This window comes from Schistocerca gregaria, chromosome 8 (genome assembly GCF_023897955.1).
Source record: "Schistocerca gregaria isolate iqSchGreg1 chromosome 8, iqSchGreg1.2, whole genome shotgun sequence".
In the NCBI taxonomy this organism is placed as follows: Eukaryota; Metazoa; Arthropoda; class Insecta; order Orthoptera; family Acrididae; genus Schistocerca; species Schistocerca gregaria.
The window spans coordinates 22,444,539-22,462,932 of record NC_064927.1 but is presented as its reverse complement, the minus strand read 5'-3'; the positions used below and the strand labels follow the sequence as shown (position 1 = coordinate 22,462,932).

Genomic DNA, 18,394 nt, shown 5'->3' with positions numbered 1-18,394 from the left:
AAACAGCTGATTATCGCTGTTTACAGCTGGGCAAGTTGTCACTGCTTGGGGGACTTCTACTTTCTCGCTGTCGGCAGCTGCCGTTGCATTTTCTGGCAGTGAGCGAGATGTATCAGAAACTGCAATTAAATCTACTTGCATTTCGTCTTGGGGCACATGCAGATTTTCATCGCCAGCTTTCTGTTTACGTACAGCAGGAGATTGTCGGGAGGTGTCATCATCAGAATGATCATCTGTATGTTCAAGTGGTCGTTTCTTGGTTAGTACGTCTAACTCACGGGCAGAGGAATCACAATTGAAGCGTGTTATCAGGGGTGGAAAATCACTGCCTTCAACAGCAATAGTTCCAGTACTAAGTACAGGATCCGAACCCTCACCCTGTTTGGCCGTGTTATCGGTTGCCAAAACTTCGCTCAAGGTCATCTTGCGGCGTTGGACTAAATTTGTTTTTAGTACAAAGACACGACGGGGACAGTCCTGCCTTAAATGACCCGATTCATTGCATATATGGCACGTAGGGGTTTGACCAGTATAAATCACGTGTGCTTTATGCCCGTCAACAGTTATATGAGACGGGATATTCGTCTTTACTTCCATCTCTACCGAACGAATACCATTGAAGCTCTGAATTTTAAATTGCTTCGACCAACGTTCGTTAACTATATCCTTTACCTCACCATATTGAGACAGGGCAACCTTGATTTTCTCATTATCTATCTCGATAGGTAAATTTAACACCCGCACAGATCTATAAAGAGCATCAGCTCTCCTGATAGCCACTTTACTTGTAGAGCCGTCTCTATGCAAAAATTCGACATGATACCCGAATTTTCCAATAATTTTATCGACCGAAACAGGATCCAAAAACTTTACGAAAACACAGTAGTTGTCAGTATCTAGCTGAGTGGTATGCACCATATCAGAATTTATGCCAAGTACCTGATCAAGCCAATCATGAATTTCCAGAGCAGTCTGCTGAACACGTCGTGTTTCCTTAGCGAAGGCAAAAACCAGCGTATTCTTCCTCACAGTTGTAGCCATGGTATGCAGTAATCAAGGGGAGATTCCGGTAATTACCGAAAACTCCACAAACAACAAATAATCGTCGGTAAAAAACACAAAAACAGAACAAAGGAGGCAGAAAAAACACGAGTAACACACGAAGAAAATCACAAAACTCAAAAACACCGAAACGCAAAGGTAAACACTGGCGAAACACTGACGACGCGCAGCAACGGTGACACGTCCGTACGCGTCGGCAGCTAGAGCCAGAATGTTTAGTCCACACAGTCACTGACGACCAAGTGCAACTTGTATATGACTCATCTCGAAACGCTCACACCCCTGATAATTTGTGTTTTCGTTCTACACAGATGCTGCCCTTGCTCTTTCCCACCCATTCGTTACATTCAACCTCTTACGTGACCGACCAAATATAGACTGGGAAACAAGACCACACACTTTGTGCATACGGAATCGAAGGCAGGGCGTGCCTCGCCGCATTTGCCACGATGGCCATTTGCTACTTCTGCAGAAGCGGTGGCGGTGACGACAACGACCGCGTGAGGCTCTGACATATGTGAGAAATACATCTATAAAATGTAATTCAGACTGCCTCGTCCCACCTTTTGCTGTACCGCTTTGGCAAAGGCTTTATCTGCGCCATTCGCCTTAATCACATCTGAGAGTAATTCTTAATAAAAGGCATGTCGCTAATTGTTCGTCATCACAGATACTGTTAGCTATACGGCCACGACACGCTACTGATTTCCACAATTCGACTTTTTCCTTTGAGGATGGAACTCACGACCCTTGGTTTATTAGTCTAGTGCTCTACCACTGAGCTAAATGGGCGCGGCCTAGCGGTACTTTCGCGTACTTCGTCCTTACGGTCGTCTGGATCATCAGACTTCAGCTGACAACACTTCATATTACCGACTAATATTTGCAGCTATGGCGACCCATTACTGCTTGGCTACACATCTGACACGTAACCGATGTCCTCTCCAAACAACAACACTTTTATTTCAGAACATGTCTTTCACACATGTCTACAAAATCACCTTCACCTTCAAATACAGTTTCCTTGCGACTGACAGAGACGTAGGCAAAGTTTAAAGTTGCTATTTCCATTACATCACGTTAATAAAAAAAACGGTACTTTACATCTGCAGCGGATCAAAATTCCGTTCCGCCCAGCGTGGGGCTCGAACCCACGACCTTGAGATTAAGAGTCTCATGCTCTACCGACTGAGCTAGCCGGGCTGCTTCGGTGAATGCTTGCCGCGCAGCACGTCACACAGTACTCGTTTCGGTTGGGTGGTCCCATACAGAATCTCTCCATGCTGCCTAATGTTTTCCTAACGTCACACTCGTCACATACTTCACTTTTATTTCATAATCATTTCTGAGAGGTAAAGGAATTGCATGACAACCTGCAGAGCTAGTGGCGTCAAAATTAACACTCATACTTGATGTGACTCAAAAGGCGAACGAGTTACTTTCCGACGTTGTTTTAGATGTGCAAGTGCTAGTGGAAACTCGCGGTGACGGCACTCTGCCGACCATTTCGCTAGTTAACACCGGTCTTGTAGTGTGTGTTTCAAGCTCAAGAGCATCTCCAAGCAGAAAACGGTCAACAGCAACATTCAGACGGTTTCGTACTGCTCAAATGCTACATTAAAACGGTATGTTTCTTTTTCAGAACTGATAAAACACGAGAGTGACGGCATTCGAACCTGTAATCTTCAGATCCGAAGTCCGACGCCTTATCCATTACGCCACACAGTCACTGACGACCAAGTACAACTTGTCTATGACTCATCTCGAAACGCTCACACCCCCGATACTTTGTCTTTTCGTTCTACACAGCCGCTGCCCTTGCTCTTTCCCACCCATTCGTTACATTCAACCTCTTACGTGACCGACCAAATATAGACTGGGAAACAAGACCACACACTTTGTGCATACGGAATCGAAGGCAGGGCGTGCCTCGCCGCATTTGCCACGATGGCCATTTGCTACTTCTGCAGAAGCGGTGGCGGTGACGACAACGACCGCGTGAGGCTCTGACATATGTGAGAAATACATCTATAAAATGTAATTCAGACTGCCTCGTCCCACCTTTTGCTGTACCGCTTTGGCAAAGGCTTTATCTGCGCCATTCGCCTTAATCACATCTGAGAGTAATTCTTAATAAAAGGCATGTCGCTAATTGTTCGTCATCACAGATACTGTTAGCTATACGGCCACGACGCGCAACTGATTTCCACAATTCGACTTTTTCCTTTGTGGATGGAACTCACGACCCTTGGTTTATTAGTCTAGTGCTCTACCACTGAGCTAAATGGGCGCGGCCTAGCGGTACTTTCGCGTACTTCGTCCTTACGGTCGTCTGGATCATCAGACTTCAGCTGACAACACTTCATATTACCGACTAATATTTGCAGCTATGGCGACCCATTACTGCTTGGCTACACATCTGACACGTAACCGAAGTCCTCTCCAAACAACAACACTTGCATTTCAGAACATGTCTTTCACACATGTCTACAAAATCACCTTCACCTTCAAATACAGTTTCCTTGCGACTGACAGAGACGTAGGCAAAGTTTAAAGTTGCTATTTCCATTACATCACGTTAATCAAAAAAACGGTAATTTACATCTGCAGCGGAACAAAATTCCGTTCCGACCAGCGTGGGGCTCGAACCCACGACCCTGAGATTAAGAGTCTCATGCTCTACCGACTGAGCTAGCCGGGCTGCTTCGGTGAATACTTGCCGGGCAGCACGTCACACAGTACTCGTTTGGGTTGGGTGGTCCCATACAGAATCTCTCCATGCTGCCTAATGTTTTCCTAACGTCACACTCGTCACGTACATCACTTTTATTTCATAATCATTTCTGAGAGGTAAAGGAATTGCATGACAACCTGCAGAGCTAGTGGCGTCAAAATTAACACTCATACTTGATGTGACTCAAAAGGCGAACGAGTTACTTTCCGACGTTGTTTTACATGTGCAAGTGCCAGTGGAAACTCGCGGTGACGGCACTCTGCCGACCATTTCGCTAGTTAACACCGGTCTTGTGGTGTGTGTTTCAAGCTCAAGAGCATCTCCAAGCAGAAAATGGTCAACAGCAACATTCAGACGGTTTCGTACTGCTCAAATGCTACATTAAAACGGTATGTTTCTTTTTCAGAACCGATAAAACACGAGCGTGACAGCATTCGAACCTGTAATCTTCACATACGAAGTCCGACGCCTTATCCATTAGGCCACACAGTCACTAACGACCAAGGGCAACTAGTATATGACTCATCTCGAAACGCTCACACCCCTGATAATTTGTGTTTTCGTTCTACACAGCCGCTGCCCTTGCTCTTTCCCACCCATTCGTTACATTCAACCTCTTACGTGACAGACCAAATATAGACTGGGAAACAAGACCACACACTTTGTGCATACGGAATCGAAGGCAGGGCGTGCCTCGCCGCATTTGCCACGATGGCCATTTGCTACTTCTGCAGAAGCGGCGGCGGCGACGGCGGCGGCGGCGACGACGACCGCGAGAGGCTCTGACATATGTGAGAAATACATCTATAAAATGTAATTCAGACTGCCTCGTCCCACCTTATGCTGTACCGCTTTGGCAAAGGCTTTATCTGCGCCATTCGCCTTAATCACATCTGAGAGTAATTCTTAATAAAAGGCATGTCGCTAATTGTTCGTCATCACAGATACTGTTTGCTATACGGCCACGACGCGCAACTGATTTCCAAAATTCGACTTCTTTCTTTGAGGATGGAACTCACGACCCTTGGTTTACTAGTCCAGTGCTCTACGACTGAGCTAAATGGGCGCGGCCTAGCGGTATTTTTGCGTACTTCGTCCTTTCGGTCGTCTGGATCATCAGACTTCAGCTGACAACACTTCATATTACCGACTAATATTTGCAGCTATGGCGACCCATTACTGCTTGGCTACACATCTGACACGTAACCGATGTCCTGTCCAAACAACAACACTTGCATTTCAGAACATGTCTTTCACACATGTCTACAAAATCACCTTCACCTTCAAATACAGTTTCCTTGCGACTGACAGAGACGTAGGCAAAGTTTAAAGTTGCTATTTCCATTACATCACGTTAATCAAAAAAACGGTAATTTACATCTGCAGCGGAACAAAATTCCGTTCCGCCAGGCGTGGGGCTCGAACCCACGACCCTGAGATTAAGAGTCTCATGCTCTACCGACTGAGCTAGCCGGGCTGCTTCGGTGAATACTTGCCGGGCAGCACGTCACACAGTACTCGTTTGGGTTGGGTGGTCCCATACAGAATCTCTCCATGCTGCCTAATGTTTTCCTAACGTCACACTCGTCACGTACTTCACTTTTATTTCATAATCATTTCTGAGAGGTAAAGGAATTGCATGACAACCTGCAGAGCTAGTGGCGTCAAAATTAACACTCATACTTGATGTGACTCAAAAGGCGAACGAGTTACTTTCCGACGTTGTTTTACATGTGCAAGTGCCAGTGGAAACTCGCGGTGACGGCACTCTGCCGACCATTTCGCTAGTTAACACCGGTCTTGTAGTGTGTGCTTCAAGCTCAAGAGCATCTCCAAGCAGAAAATGGGCAACAGCAACATTCAGACGGTTTCGTACTGCTCAAATGCTACATTAAAACGGTATGTTTCTTTTTCAGAACTGATAAAACACGAGAGTGACGGCATTCGAACCTGTAATCTTCAGATCCGAAGTCCGACGCCTTATCCATTACGCCACACAGTCACTGACGACCAAGTACAACTTGTATATGACTCATCTCGAAACGCTCACACCCCCGATAATTTGTCTTTTCGTTCTACACAGCCGCTGCCCTTGCTCTTTCCCACCCATTCGTTACATTCAACCTCTTACGTGACCGACCAAATATAGACTGGGAAACAAGACCACACACTTTGTGCATACGGAATCGAAGGCAGGGCGTGCCTCGCCGCATTTGCCACGATGGCCATTTGCTACTTCTGCAGAAGCGGTGGCGGTGACGACAACGACCGCGAGAGGCTCTGACATATGTGAGAAATACATCTATAAAATGTAATTCAGACTGCCTCGTCCCACCTTATGCTGTACCGCTTTGGCAAAGGCTTTATGTGCGCCATTCGCCTTAATCACATCTGAGAGTAATTCTTAATAAAAGGCATGTCGCTAATTGTTCGTCATCACAGATACTGTTTGCTATACGGCCACGACGCGCAACTGATTTCCAAAATTCGACTTCTTTCTTTGAGGATGGAACTCACGACCCTTGGTTTACTAGTCCAGTGCGCTACCACTGAGCTAAATGGGCGCGGCCTAGCGGTATTTTTGCGTACTTCGTCCTTTCGGTCGTCTGGATCATCAGACTTCAGCTGACAACACTTCATATTACCGACTAATATTTGCAGCTATGGCGACCCATTACTGCTTGGCTACACATCTGACACGTAACCGATGTCCTCTCCAAACAACAACACTTGCATTTCAGAACATGCCTTCACACATGTCTACAAAATCACCTTCACCTTCAAATACAGTTTCCTTGCGACTGACAGAGACGTAGGCAAAGTTTAAAGTTGCTATTTCCATTACATCACGTTAATCAGAAAAACAATAATTTTCATCTGCAGCGGAACAAAATTCTGTTCCACCCAGCGTGGGGCTCGAACCCACGACCCTGAGATTAAGAGTCTCATGCTCTACCGACTGAGCTAGCCGGGCTGCTTCGGTGAATGCTTGCCGCGCAGCACGTCACACAGTACTCGTTTCGGTTGGGTGGTCCCATACAGAATCTCTGCATGCTGCCTAATGTTTTCCTAACGTCACACTCGTCACGTACTTCACTTTTATTTCATAATCATTTCTGAGAGGTAAAGGAATTGCATGACAACCTGCAGAGCTAGTGGCGTCAAAATTAACACTCATACTTGATGTGACTCTAAAGGCGAACGAGTTACTTTCCGACGTTGTTTTAGATGTGCAAGTGCCAGTGGAAACTCGCGGTGACGGCACTCTGCCGACCATTTCGCTAGTTAACACCGGTCTTGTAGTGTGTGTTTCAAGCTCAAGAGCATCTCCAAGCAGAAAATGGTCAACAGCAACATTCAGACGGTATCGTACTGCTCAAATGCTACAATAAAACGGTATGTTTCTTTTTCAGAACTGATAAAACACGAGAGTCACGGCATTCGAACCTGTAATCTTCAGATCCGAAGTCCGACGCCTTATCCATTTTTTTTTTTTTTTTTTTTTATTATCGGATTGACTTGGTATATTTCACGAGAATTCAGACAACCATAGCCAAATCATCATTTAATATTAGCTGCAAAAAGAAAATCAACAAATTAGTTGAAACACAAATAAAACATTACTTCTGAAGGGGAAGACCAACCCGTTATCCCACCCGTATGAATTTTGTGTGTATATATATATATATACATGCAAAAGAGAAAAAAAAATTACTAAAAAATACAACCAGGGAGGGGACTCAAGCTCAGGGAAGAAACAGGAATCACAGGGGAACTTAACCAACACCTTGACGGTTAAACACAAGAAAAAGCATATTCGCAAAAAGCGTTCGGTATTGTGGTAACCGCTGCCATTTCCAATGCGCAGTTGACAAATAATGGTGAAAAACGCGGGGATCTGTGTCATTACCGCCTTCAATGACGTAGTGGACATTGTAACCCAAGAGCCAGACAATCGTGTTCGTTTTCGTCTGAGGAAAATAAGAGATGTCCGGATGTAAGAAGATGTCGTCTGGGAATGCGGTTTCAGGCCCTCTAGTAAGAAAAGCTAATTGACGGCGGACCCAGAGCCAATGATCCCGTCCGCAAGCAACTAGCCTGTGAAGTAAGGTGTCAGTTTGATGACATTCCTCACACTGATCAGTCGTACGAAGGCCAATACGAAAAAGACGATCACTAGTAGGTATCAGACGGTAAATGACCTTATACCACGTTGAAACAATCTCCATCGGCAAAATGGGAAGATTAAGATGAGACCAGACCGTTTTCCATGACGTTGACGGGGAAGCAAGTTCAACAGAAGAAGGGAAACATGCTTTACCCCAACGGAGTTGTAGCATGTTGGTAGTAATATGCGTCATAGAAAGTATATCAGCACCCAGAATACCGACAAGTACAAAGTATTCACGAATGTGCCGCAATTTAGGATTAATCCGTCCAACATCAACAGGAGGGGTCAGACTGGCCGGCCGGAGGCGGGAAAGTAAGCGAGAGGTGACTGAATGCGGAGCCAGCGTACAGGTTAAAACATTGCGGCGGGCAAATAAGATGGACGTCTTCACTTTGATATCTGAAAGACCCAATCCTCCAAGCTTCCGAGGCCTGGCCACAACTTCATACCGGACACGGAAGACATGGCGGCGCCACAGAAATCGACTAGACAGCTGTTTCAGCCTGCGGGCCACCATCGCGGGAAGCGGGAAGACCTGTGCAACGTAGTATATTTTGCTGAAGACATAGGTCTCTAAAACCAGTGCCTTGTGAAGGAGGCTAAGGGAACGGCGGTCATGTTCAAGGATCGCCCCGTGAACACGACTCGTAACCTCACGCCAATTTAGTGCCGCCATTTTGATCGGATTACGATCCACTATGATCCCCAAGGTCTTATGGCGATCGACAACCGTCGCCCAAGGAATGACGACATGATCAAAGCCTCTCAACGGCAGTAACGTGCATTTGCGATCATTAATGCGAGCACCAGCAAGACCACAAAATGAGTCCAAGGTATCCTTAAGCCGCGGTATGTCCTCGGCATGCCGTACTAAAACCATGACGTCATCGGCGTATGCACGGACTGCAAAAATTTCCCCCAATATATTCCAGCCACGTAATTGCATGGTGAGAAGGCGAAGTAAGGGCTCTAAGGATAGAACAAAAAGTGACATGGATAAGGGGCTTCCCTGGGGTAACCCCCGTCTGATCGATATCCGGGGGGTAGGGTGACCGTTCACAATCATCGAGACACTGATACCGGTAAAAAGATTAGTTAAGACTTGTCGAGCATCATTATTAAAGCCGACAGCGGTGAGCACTCTCGATAAAAAATCATGGCTGACGCGATCGAACGCTTTTTGGAAATCAAGAAAAAGCAAAGCCCCTGGGATATTAGCGGCAACCGCCACCGAGATGACATCGCGACATTCGAGAACGGAAGTCAGTATCGTGCGTCCAGGCACACAGCTTTGGTGGGCGGCAATAATGGTATCGAGCAGTTTAGAGAGACGGATATTAATTGCTCGAGCGACAAGTTTATAATCAAAGTTAAGGAGAGTAATAGGACGGAGGGAATCAATTGCAGGTCGACCTGTGGATTTCGGGAGGAGGACCATTCTGCCTTCCTGAAAAGGAGCAGGAAGTGAGACTCCCCGCATCACTTCATTTACCATTGACGTTAAGGTGTCACCAATGAGCGGCCAAAATTGAACATAGAACTCCTTAGGAATACCATCTAATCCAGGCGTTTTGCGGGACTGCGATCCTGCAACAACCTCATATATGTCATCATTCTGAAAGGGACGCAGAAAGGCGTCGTTTAATTGAGGAGTGACGACGCGAGGCAGCAAGGAGGTAAAGTCGTCAAGAGAGGTTTCCGCCGGGACATGAGTATCGTACAGATCAGTAAAATAGGTGTAAACGAAGTCAGAAATGTCACGGTGAGAGGTGAACACGCGGCCGTCAGCGGTTGTGAGGGAGGCAAGGCACCCACGTTTCCGGCGCGACCGTAAACGGACTAGATGGTAGAGTGACGTCAGTTCCTCTTGTAGAAGGGAACGTGGTTGAGACCTCGTCCGCAGGCCCTCCATTTGAATGCGTTTGAGCTGCAGCAATTTGGCTTTGATGCGCTGTATATCAGTAACCCGTAGGGGAGCAAGCGTAGCACTATCGTACAGTTGACGTAAGACAGAATAGTAAAATTCTTGCGTTCGTCGATCTTCTGCCACCTTCGCAGCCCCGAAACGCATGAGAGCCCTACGGATGTGTGGTTTTGCATACAGTGTCCACCATGCCACGATAGACGGGTACCGGTCCATAGTACGAGAACAACGAGTCCAAATGTCCTCCAGGACGATACCAAGGGAGGTATCTTGCAAATACGCGATATTGAGCATCCAAGGAGGACGAAACAATTTTACCGGTTGTCGCTCGTAATTAAACGTAACGGCTACAGCGCAATGATCAGTAAAACAGGCTGGTATCACATCAACAGCCAGAAGTTGCCCACACAAGGAATCGGAAAGGTAAAAGCGATCGAGGCGACTGCTAGACGTGGGAGTAAAGTAGGTATGTCGCACAAGTGTAGGATAGCGAGAAACCCACACGTCACGCAGGTGCAAGGAGCGCACAAGGTCGTCGAGTTCTTTACTGAAATTAAAATTAGGAGACTGATCTACCGGCCGTAGAACACAATTGAAGTCCCCACCTAAAATTATCTTTGTCGGGGATTTACGAAGCAGGTAAATGACTTCTTCTTTATAGAAACTCGAACGTGCGGTAGTACAACCCGAACCAGAAGGGGCATAAAGAAGGAGTAAACTGAGATCATAAAACGTGCACCCGATCCCCCTTCCACTGTCGAGTACTTCGAAATTCATCAACGGAATGCCTTCTCTATAAAACAAGGCAGTGCCCGTAGAAAGTTCGGAAGTGACATTAAAAAACGTCGAGAACCCAGGAATGGAAAACTGGTCGAATAGGACTTCCTGTAAAAAAACAACATCTGCCCCAGACTGATAGATAAACTGTCGCAAAGCGGCGAGCCGAAGCTCAGAACATATTCTGTTAATATTCAGAGTAAGAAATGTATATGCTTGCATGGAACTTCAACCCAGAAAGAAGAACAAAGATCGGTAGAGAGCCGTCAGCTGACGGAGCAACATACAAGTAATCATACCAGAAACAAGCGCTGAACCACAGAGAGAAAAACTACGAAACAGAACCCTCATCTTCCCACTGCTTTTTCTTCGGCCGTGACGCGGCTCTCTGTGGCTGTTTACGGATTCGACTGCGGCTCCGCGGTTCCGACGCTGCAGCGTTCGGCTGCGTGGGAGCATCATGTAGACATTCCGTGTCAGATTGCGGGAGAGAGGCCTCTACATCCCACTCGTCCGCAGACATGGGGTCACGGTAGGACAGTTGGTGAATAACAACGGGATCCACTGGCTCTGGAGAATCAATCAGTTGTTTGGTGGGAGGAGGCTGTGACCCAGAGGGGGCGACAGAAATTCCAGAAGGGGGATGCGAAATAGAGTCAATAGGAGAAGTGTCAGAGCGAACCGGAGAAGACACGTGGCAACCAGAAGCAGGTTCCGTCACGGGCGTCTCCGAAGAGGCTGCCGCGGTAGCAGGAACAACGTCAGATAAGGTGTCAGGGAGCTTCTGCAAAGGCGTGATAGCACCTGTGGCGTCCTCATCCACGATTTCCGACTGAGAAAGAGAGTCCTTTACCGGAGGCCCATCGGAAGGGCGAGCCAATAAGGAAGATTCATCAGCCGCATCATCCTGTGTTCGCCGACGCTTGTTGTGAGAAATTCGCGCGGGCACATCGGAATTAACGGCAGCAACATCCCTACTCAAGGATAACGGGGGAAAATCACGGCCGTTGTCGGGCAACGGATCACTGCGTCCCTCAGTAACAGTGAGCGATTCAGTCCGAGATCCTTGCGGGAGAAGATCAGCTAAAGTCAATTTTTTACGCTGTTCGTATGTAGGTTTTAATACCACCACACGCCGCGGACAATTAGTACGGAAATGGCCAGTTTCATTACAATAATAACATGTTCCTTCCTGGCCACTGTACGTGATATGGACCCTATAACCACATACCTGTAGGTGAGAAGGAATAGGTTTTTTGACCACCATTTCCACCGACCGAATACCACTATATACCTGTAAGCGGTGCTGAGCAGACCAGCGTTCCTTTCGAATATGGCGTACGTCCCCATAAGGAAGCAAAACGGACTTCAGAAAACAGTCGTCAACCTCGGGCGGAAGGTTAAATACCCGAACATTCGTAGATACCACTTCTGCATTTGCCAAGAGAACCATACTAGTGGATCCATCACGGTGCGTAAAGGGTACCTGAGAACCATGACGAGAAAGTAGCCTAAAAACCTGGAGCGGGTCAAGAAACTTAACAAAAAACACATATAATTCGCTGTCGAAATATGCGGTATGCACCTGATCAGTAGTGACCTTAACTGTATCGACTAACCAGTCATGTATCTCCAAAGAACCGGGCTGGACGTGACGCGTGGATTTGTCAAAGGTAAAACTGACTGTACCTGTACGCGGAACTTTCGTGGGAACCATGGTGGACATCACGGCGAGAGACGACGCCGCGACAGGAAGGGCCGCACGAACGCCAAACACCAGCCGACAACCAGCGATGCGACGCGCACGCAGACCAACACGGCACTAAACTGACAGGAGGAAAACACGCTGCGCTACGGTAGAGGCGGAACTAAGAGCACAACCTAGTCGCCCGACGCGCGAAGCGAGAATCAACCATTAGGCCACACAGTCACTGACGACCAAGTGCAACTTGTATATGACTCATCTCGAAACGCTGACACCCCTGATAATTTGTGTTTTCGTTCTACACAGCCGCTGCCCTTGCTCTTTCCCACCCATTCGTTAAATTCAACCTCTTACGTGACCGACCAAATATAGACTGGGAAACAAGACCACACACTTTGTGCATACGGAATCGAAGGCAGGGCGTCCCTCGCCGCATTTGCCACGATGGCCATTTGCTACTTCTGCAGAAGCGGCGGCGACGACGACGACGACGACGACGACGACGACGACGACGACGACAGGCTCTGACATATGTGAGAAATACATCTATAAAATGTAATTCAGACTGCCTCGTCCCACCTTATTCTGTACCGCTTAGGCAAAGGCTTTATCTGCGCCATTCGCCTTAATCACATCTGAGAGTAATTCTTAATAAAAGGCATGTCGCTAATTGTTCGTCATCACAGATACTGTTTGTATACGGCCACGACGTGCAACTGATTTCCAAAATTCGACTTCTTCTTTTGAGGATGGATCTCACGACCCTTGGTTTACTAGTCCAGTGCTTTACCACTGAGCTCAAGGGGCGCGGCCTAGCGGTACTATTGCGTACTTCGTCCTTACGGTCGTCTGGATCATCAGACTTCAGCTGACAACACTTCATATTGCCGACTAATATTTGCAGCTATGGCGACCCATTATTGCTTGGCTACACATCTGACACGTAACCGATATCCTCTCCAAACAACAACACTTGCATTTCAGAACATGTCTTTAACACATGTCTACAAAATCACCTTCACCTTCAAATACATTTTCCTTGCGACTGACAGAGACGTAGGCAAAGTTTAAAGTTGCTTTTTCCATTACATCACGTTAATCAGAAAAACGGTAATTTACATCTGCAGCGGAACAAAATTCCGTTCCGCCCAGTGTGGGGCTCGAACCCATGACCCTGAGGTTAAGAGTCTCAAGCTCTACTGACTGAGCTAGCCGGGCTGCTTCGGTGAATATTTGCCGGGCAGCACGTCACACAGAACTCGTTTCAGTTGGGTGGTCGCATACAGAATCTCTCCATGCTGCCTAATGTTTTCCTAATGTCACACTCGTCACGTACTTCACTTTTATTTCATAATCATTTCTGAGAGGTAAAGGAATTGCATGACAACCTGCAGAGCTAGTGGCGTCAAAATTAACACTCATACTTGATGTGACTCAAAGGCGAACGAGTTACTTTCCGACGTTGTTTTAGATGTGCAAGTGCAAGCGGAAACTCGGGGTGACGGCACTCTGCCGACCATTTCGCTAGTTAACACCGGTCTTGTAGTGTGTGTTTCAAGCTCAAGAGCATCTCCAAGCAGAAAATGGTCAACAGCAACATTCAGACGGTTTCGTACTGCTCAAATGCTACATTAAAACGGTATGTTTCTTTTTCAGAACTGATAAAACACGAGCGTGACAACATTCGAACCTGTAATCTTCAGATCCGAAGTCCGACGCCTTATCCATTAGGCCACACAGTCACTGACGACCAAGTGCAACTTGTATATGACTCATCTCGAAACGCTCACACCCCTGATAATTTGTGTTTTCGTTCTACACAGCCGCTGCCCTTGCTCTTTCCCACCCATTCGTTACATTCAACCTCTTACGTGACCGACCAACGATAGACTGGGAAACAAGACCACACACTTTGTGCATACGGAATCGAAGGCAGGGCGTGCCTCGCCGCATTTGCCACGATGGCCATTTGCTACTTCTACAGAAGCGGCGGCGGCGGCGACGGCGACGACGACGACGACGACCGCGAGAGGCTCTGACATATGTGAGAAATACATCTATAAAATGTAATTCAGACTGCCTCGTCCCACCTTATGCTGTACCGCTTTGGCAAAGGCTTTATGTGCGCCATTCGCCTTAATCACATCTGAGAGTAATTATTAATAAAAGGCAAATCGCTAATTGTTCGTCATCACAGATACTGTTTGCTAAACGGCCACGACGCGCAACTGATTTCCAAACCACGACTTCCTCCTTTGAGGATGGAACTCACGACCCTTGGTTTACTAGTCCAGTGCTGTACCACTGAGCTAAGGTGGTGCGGCCTAGCGGTACTTTTGCGTATTTCGTCCTTACGGTCGTCTGGATCATCAGACTTCAACTGACAACACTTCATATTACCGACTAATATTTGCAGCTATGGCGACCCATTACTGCTTGGCCACACATCTGACATATAACCGATGTGCACTCCAAACAACAACACTTGCATTTCAGAACATGTCTTTCACACATGTCTACAAAATCACCTTCACCTTCAAATACAGTTTCTTTGCGACTGACAGAGACGTAGGCAAAGTTTAAAGTTGCTATTTCCATTACATCACTTTAATCAGAAAAACGGTAATTTACATCTGCAGCGGAACAAAATCCCACTCCGCACAGCGTGGGGCTCGAACCCACGAACCTGAGATTAAGAGTCTCATGCTCTAGCGATTCAGCTAGCCCGGCTGCTTCGGTGAATACTTGCCGGGTAGCACGTCACACAGTACTCGTTTGGGTTGGGTGGTCCCATACAGAATCTCACCATGCTGCCAAATGTTTTCCCAACGTCACACTCGCCACGTACTTCACTTTTATTTCATAATCATTTCTGAGAGGTAAAGGAATTGCATGACAACCTGCAGAGCTAGTGGCGTCAAGATTAACACTCATACTTGATGTGACTCAAAGGCGAACGAGTTACTTTCCGACGTTGTTTTAGATGTGCAAGTGCAAGCGGAAACTCGGGGTGACGGCACTCTGCCGACCATTTCGCTAGTTAACACCGGTCTTGTAGTGTGTGTTTCAAGCTGAAGAGCATCTCCAAGCAGAAAATGGTCAACAGCAACATTCAGACAGTTTCGTACTGCTCAAATGCTACATTAAAACGGTATGTTTCTTTTTCAGAACTGATAAAACACAAGCGTGACAGCATTCGAACCTGTAATCTTCAGATCCGAAGTCCGACGCCTTATCCATTAGGCCACACAGTCACTGACGACCAAGTGCAACTTGTATATGACTCATCTCGAAACGCTCACACCCCTGATAATTTGTGTTTTCGTTCTACACAGCCGCTGCCCTTGCTCTTTCCCACCCATTCGTTACATTCAACCTCTTACGTGACCGACCAAAGATAGACTGGGAAATAAGACCACACACTTTGTGCATACGGAATCGAAGGCAGGGCGTGCCTCGCCGCATTTGCCACGATGGCCATTTGCTACTTCTACAGAAGCGGCGGCGGCGACGACGACGACGACGACGACGACGACGACGACGACCGCGAGAGGCTCTGACATATGTGAGAAATACATCTATAAAATGTAATTCAGACTGCCTCGTCCCACCTTATGCTGTACCGCTTTGGCAAAGGCTTTATCTGCGCCATTCGCCTTAATCACATCTGAGAGTAATTCTTAATAAAAGGCATGTCGCTAATTGTTCGTCATCACAGATACTGTTTGCTATACGGCCACGACGCGCAACTGATTTCCAAAACACGACTTCTCCTTTGAGGATGGAACTCACGACCCTTGGTTTACTAGTCCAGTGCTCTACCACTGAGCTAAAGAGGCGCGGCCTAGCGGTACTTTTGCGTACTTCGTCCTTACGGTCGTCTGGATCATCAGACTTCAGCTGACAACAATTCATATTACCGACTAATATTTGCAGCTGTGGCGACCCATTACTGCTTGGCCACACATCTGACATATAACCGATGTGCTCTCCAAACAACGAAACTTGCATTTCCGAACATGTCTTTCACACATGTCTACAAAATCACCTTCACCTTCAAATACAGTTTCTTTGCGACTGACAGAGACGTAGGCAAAGTTTAAAGTTGCTATTTCCATTACATCACGTTAATCAGAAAAACGGTAATACACATCTGCAGCGGAACAAAATTCCATTACGCCCAGCGTGGGGCTCGAACCCACGAACCTGAGATTAAGAGTCTCATGCTCTACCGACTGAGCTAGCCCGGCTGCTTCGGTGAGTACTTGCCGGTAGCACGTCACACAGTACTCGTTTGGGTGGTCCCATACAGAATCTCACCTTGCTGCCAAATGTTTTCCTAACGTCACACTCGTCACGTACTTCACTTTTATTTCATAATCATTTCTGAGAGGTAAAGGAATTGCATGACAACCTGCAGAGCTAGTGGCGTCAAAATTAACACTCATACTTGATGTGACTCAAAAGGCGAACGAGCTACTTTCCGACGTTGTTTTAGATATGTAAGTGCAAGCGGAAACTCGGGGTGACGGCACTCTGCCAACCATTTCGCTAGTTAACACCGGTCTTGTAGTGTGTGTTTCAAGCTCAAGAGCATCTCCAAGCAGAAAATGGTCAACAGCAACATTCAGACGGTTTCGTACTGCTCAAATGCTACATTAAAACGGTATGTTTCTTTTTCAGAACTGATAAAACACGAGAGTGGCGGCATTCGAACCTGTAATCTTCAAATCCGAAGTCCGACGCCTTATCCATTACGCCACACAGTCACTGACGACCAAGTACGACTTGTATATGACTCATCTCGAAACGCTCACACCCCCGATAATTTGTGTTTTCGTTCTACACAGCCGCTGCCCTTGCTCTTTCCCACCCATTCGTTACATTCAACCTCTTACGTGACCGACCAAATATAGACTGGGAAACAAGACCACACACTTTGTGCATACGGAATCGAAGGCAGGGCGTGCCTCGCCGCATTTGCCACGATGGCCATTTGCTACTTCTGAAGAAGCGGTGGCGGTGACGACAACGACCGCGTGAGGCTCTGACATATGTGAGAAATACATCTATAAAATGTAATTCAGACTGCCTAGTCCCACCTTATGCTGTACCGCTTTGGCAAAGGCTTTATCTGCGCCATTCGCCTTAATCACATCTGAGAGTAATTCTTAATAAAAGGCATGTCGCTAATTGTTCGTCATCACAGATACTGTTTGCTATACGGCCACGACGTGCAACTGATTTCCAAAATTCGACTTCTTCCTTTGAATAAGGATCTCACGACCCTTGATTTACTAGTCCAATGCTCTACCACTGAGCTCAAGGGGCGCGGCCTAGCGGTACTTTTGCGTACTTCGTCCTTACGGTCGTCTGGATCATCAGACTTCAGCTGACAACACTTTATATTACCGACTAATATTTGCAGCTATGGCGACCCATTACTGCTTGGCTACACATCTGACACGTAACCGATGTCCTCTCCAAACAACAACACTTGCATTTCTGAACATGTATTTCACACATGTCTACAAAATCACCTTCACCTTCAAATACAGTTTCCTTGCTACTGACAGAGACGTAGGCAAAGTTTAAAGTTGCTATTTCCATTACATCACGTTAATCAGAAAAACGGTAATTTACATCTGCAGCGGAACAAAATTCCGTTCCCCCCAGCATGGGGCTCGAACCCACGACCCTGAGGTTAAGAGTCTCATGCTCTACCGACTGAGCTACCCGGGCTGCTTCAGTGAATACGTGCCGGGCAGCACGTCACACAGTACTCGATTGGGTTGGGTGGTCCCATACAGAATCTCTCCATGCTGCCTAATGTTTTCCTAACGTCACACTCGTCACGTACTTCACTTTTATTTCATAATCATTTCTGAGAGGTAAAGGAATTGCATGACAACCTGCAGAGCTAGTGGCGTCAAAATTAACTCTCATACTTGATGTGACTCAAAAGGCGAACGAGTTACTTTCCGACTTTGTTTTAGATGTGCAAGTGCCAGTGGAAACTCG

At 46.9% G+C, this 18,394-nt stretch overlaps 7 non-coding genes across 7 annotated transcripts; all 7 read right to left on the bottom strand.

Annotated features, from left to right (window-relative positions):
• Positions 1–2,192: 2,192 nt before the first annotated feature.
• On the bottom strand, positions 2,193–2,265 carry Trnak-cuu (transfer RNA lysine (anticodon CUU)). Its single transcript has one exon. It is a non-coding gene; the product is annotated as a tRNA-Lys (tRNA).
• Positions 2,266–3,690: 1,425 nt separating this feature from the next.
• Trnak-cuu (transfer RNA lysine (anticodon CUU)) lies at positions 3,691–3,763 on the bottom strand. Its single transcript has one exon. It is a non-coding gene; the product is annotated as a tRNA-Lys (tRNA).
• Positions 3,764–5,200: 1,437 nt separating this feature from the next.
• Trnak-cuu (transfer RNA lysine (anticodon CUU)) lies at positions 5,201–5,273 on the bottom strand. The gene has a single exon. It is a non-coding gene; the product is annotated as a tRNA-Lys (tRNA).
• A 1,424-nt stretch (positions 5,274–6,697) lies between these two features.
• On the bottom strand, positions 6,698–6,770 carry Trnak-cuu (transfer RNA lysine (anticodon CUU)). The gene has a single exon. It is a non-coding gene; the product is annotated as a tRNA-Lys (tRNA).
• A 6,748-nt stretch (positions 6,771–13,518) lies between these two features.
• On the bottom strand, positions 13,519–13,591 carry Trnak-cuu (transfer RNA lysine (anticodon CUU)). Its single transcript has one exon. It is a non-coding gene; the product is annotated as a tRNA-Lys (tRNA).
• Positions 13,592–16,550: 2,959 nt separating this feature from the next.
• Trnak-cuu (transfer RNA lysine (anticodon CUU)) lies at positions 16,551–16,623 on the bottom strand. Its single transcript has one exon. It is a non-coding gene; the product is annotated as a tRNA-Lys (tRNA).
• Positions 16,624–18,042: 1,419 nt separating this feature from the next.
• On the bottom strand, positions 18,043–18,115 carry Trnak-cuu (transfer RNA lysine (anticodon CUU)). The gene has a single exon. It is a non-coding gene; the product is annotated as a tRNA-Lys (tRNA).
• Positions 18,116–18,394: the final 279 nt, after the last annotated feature.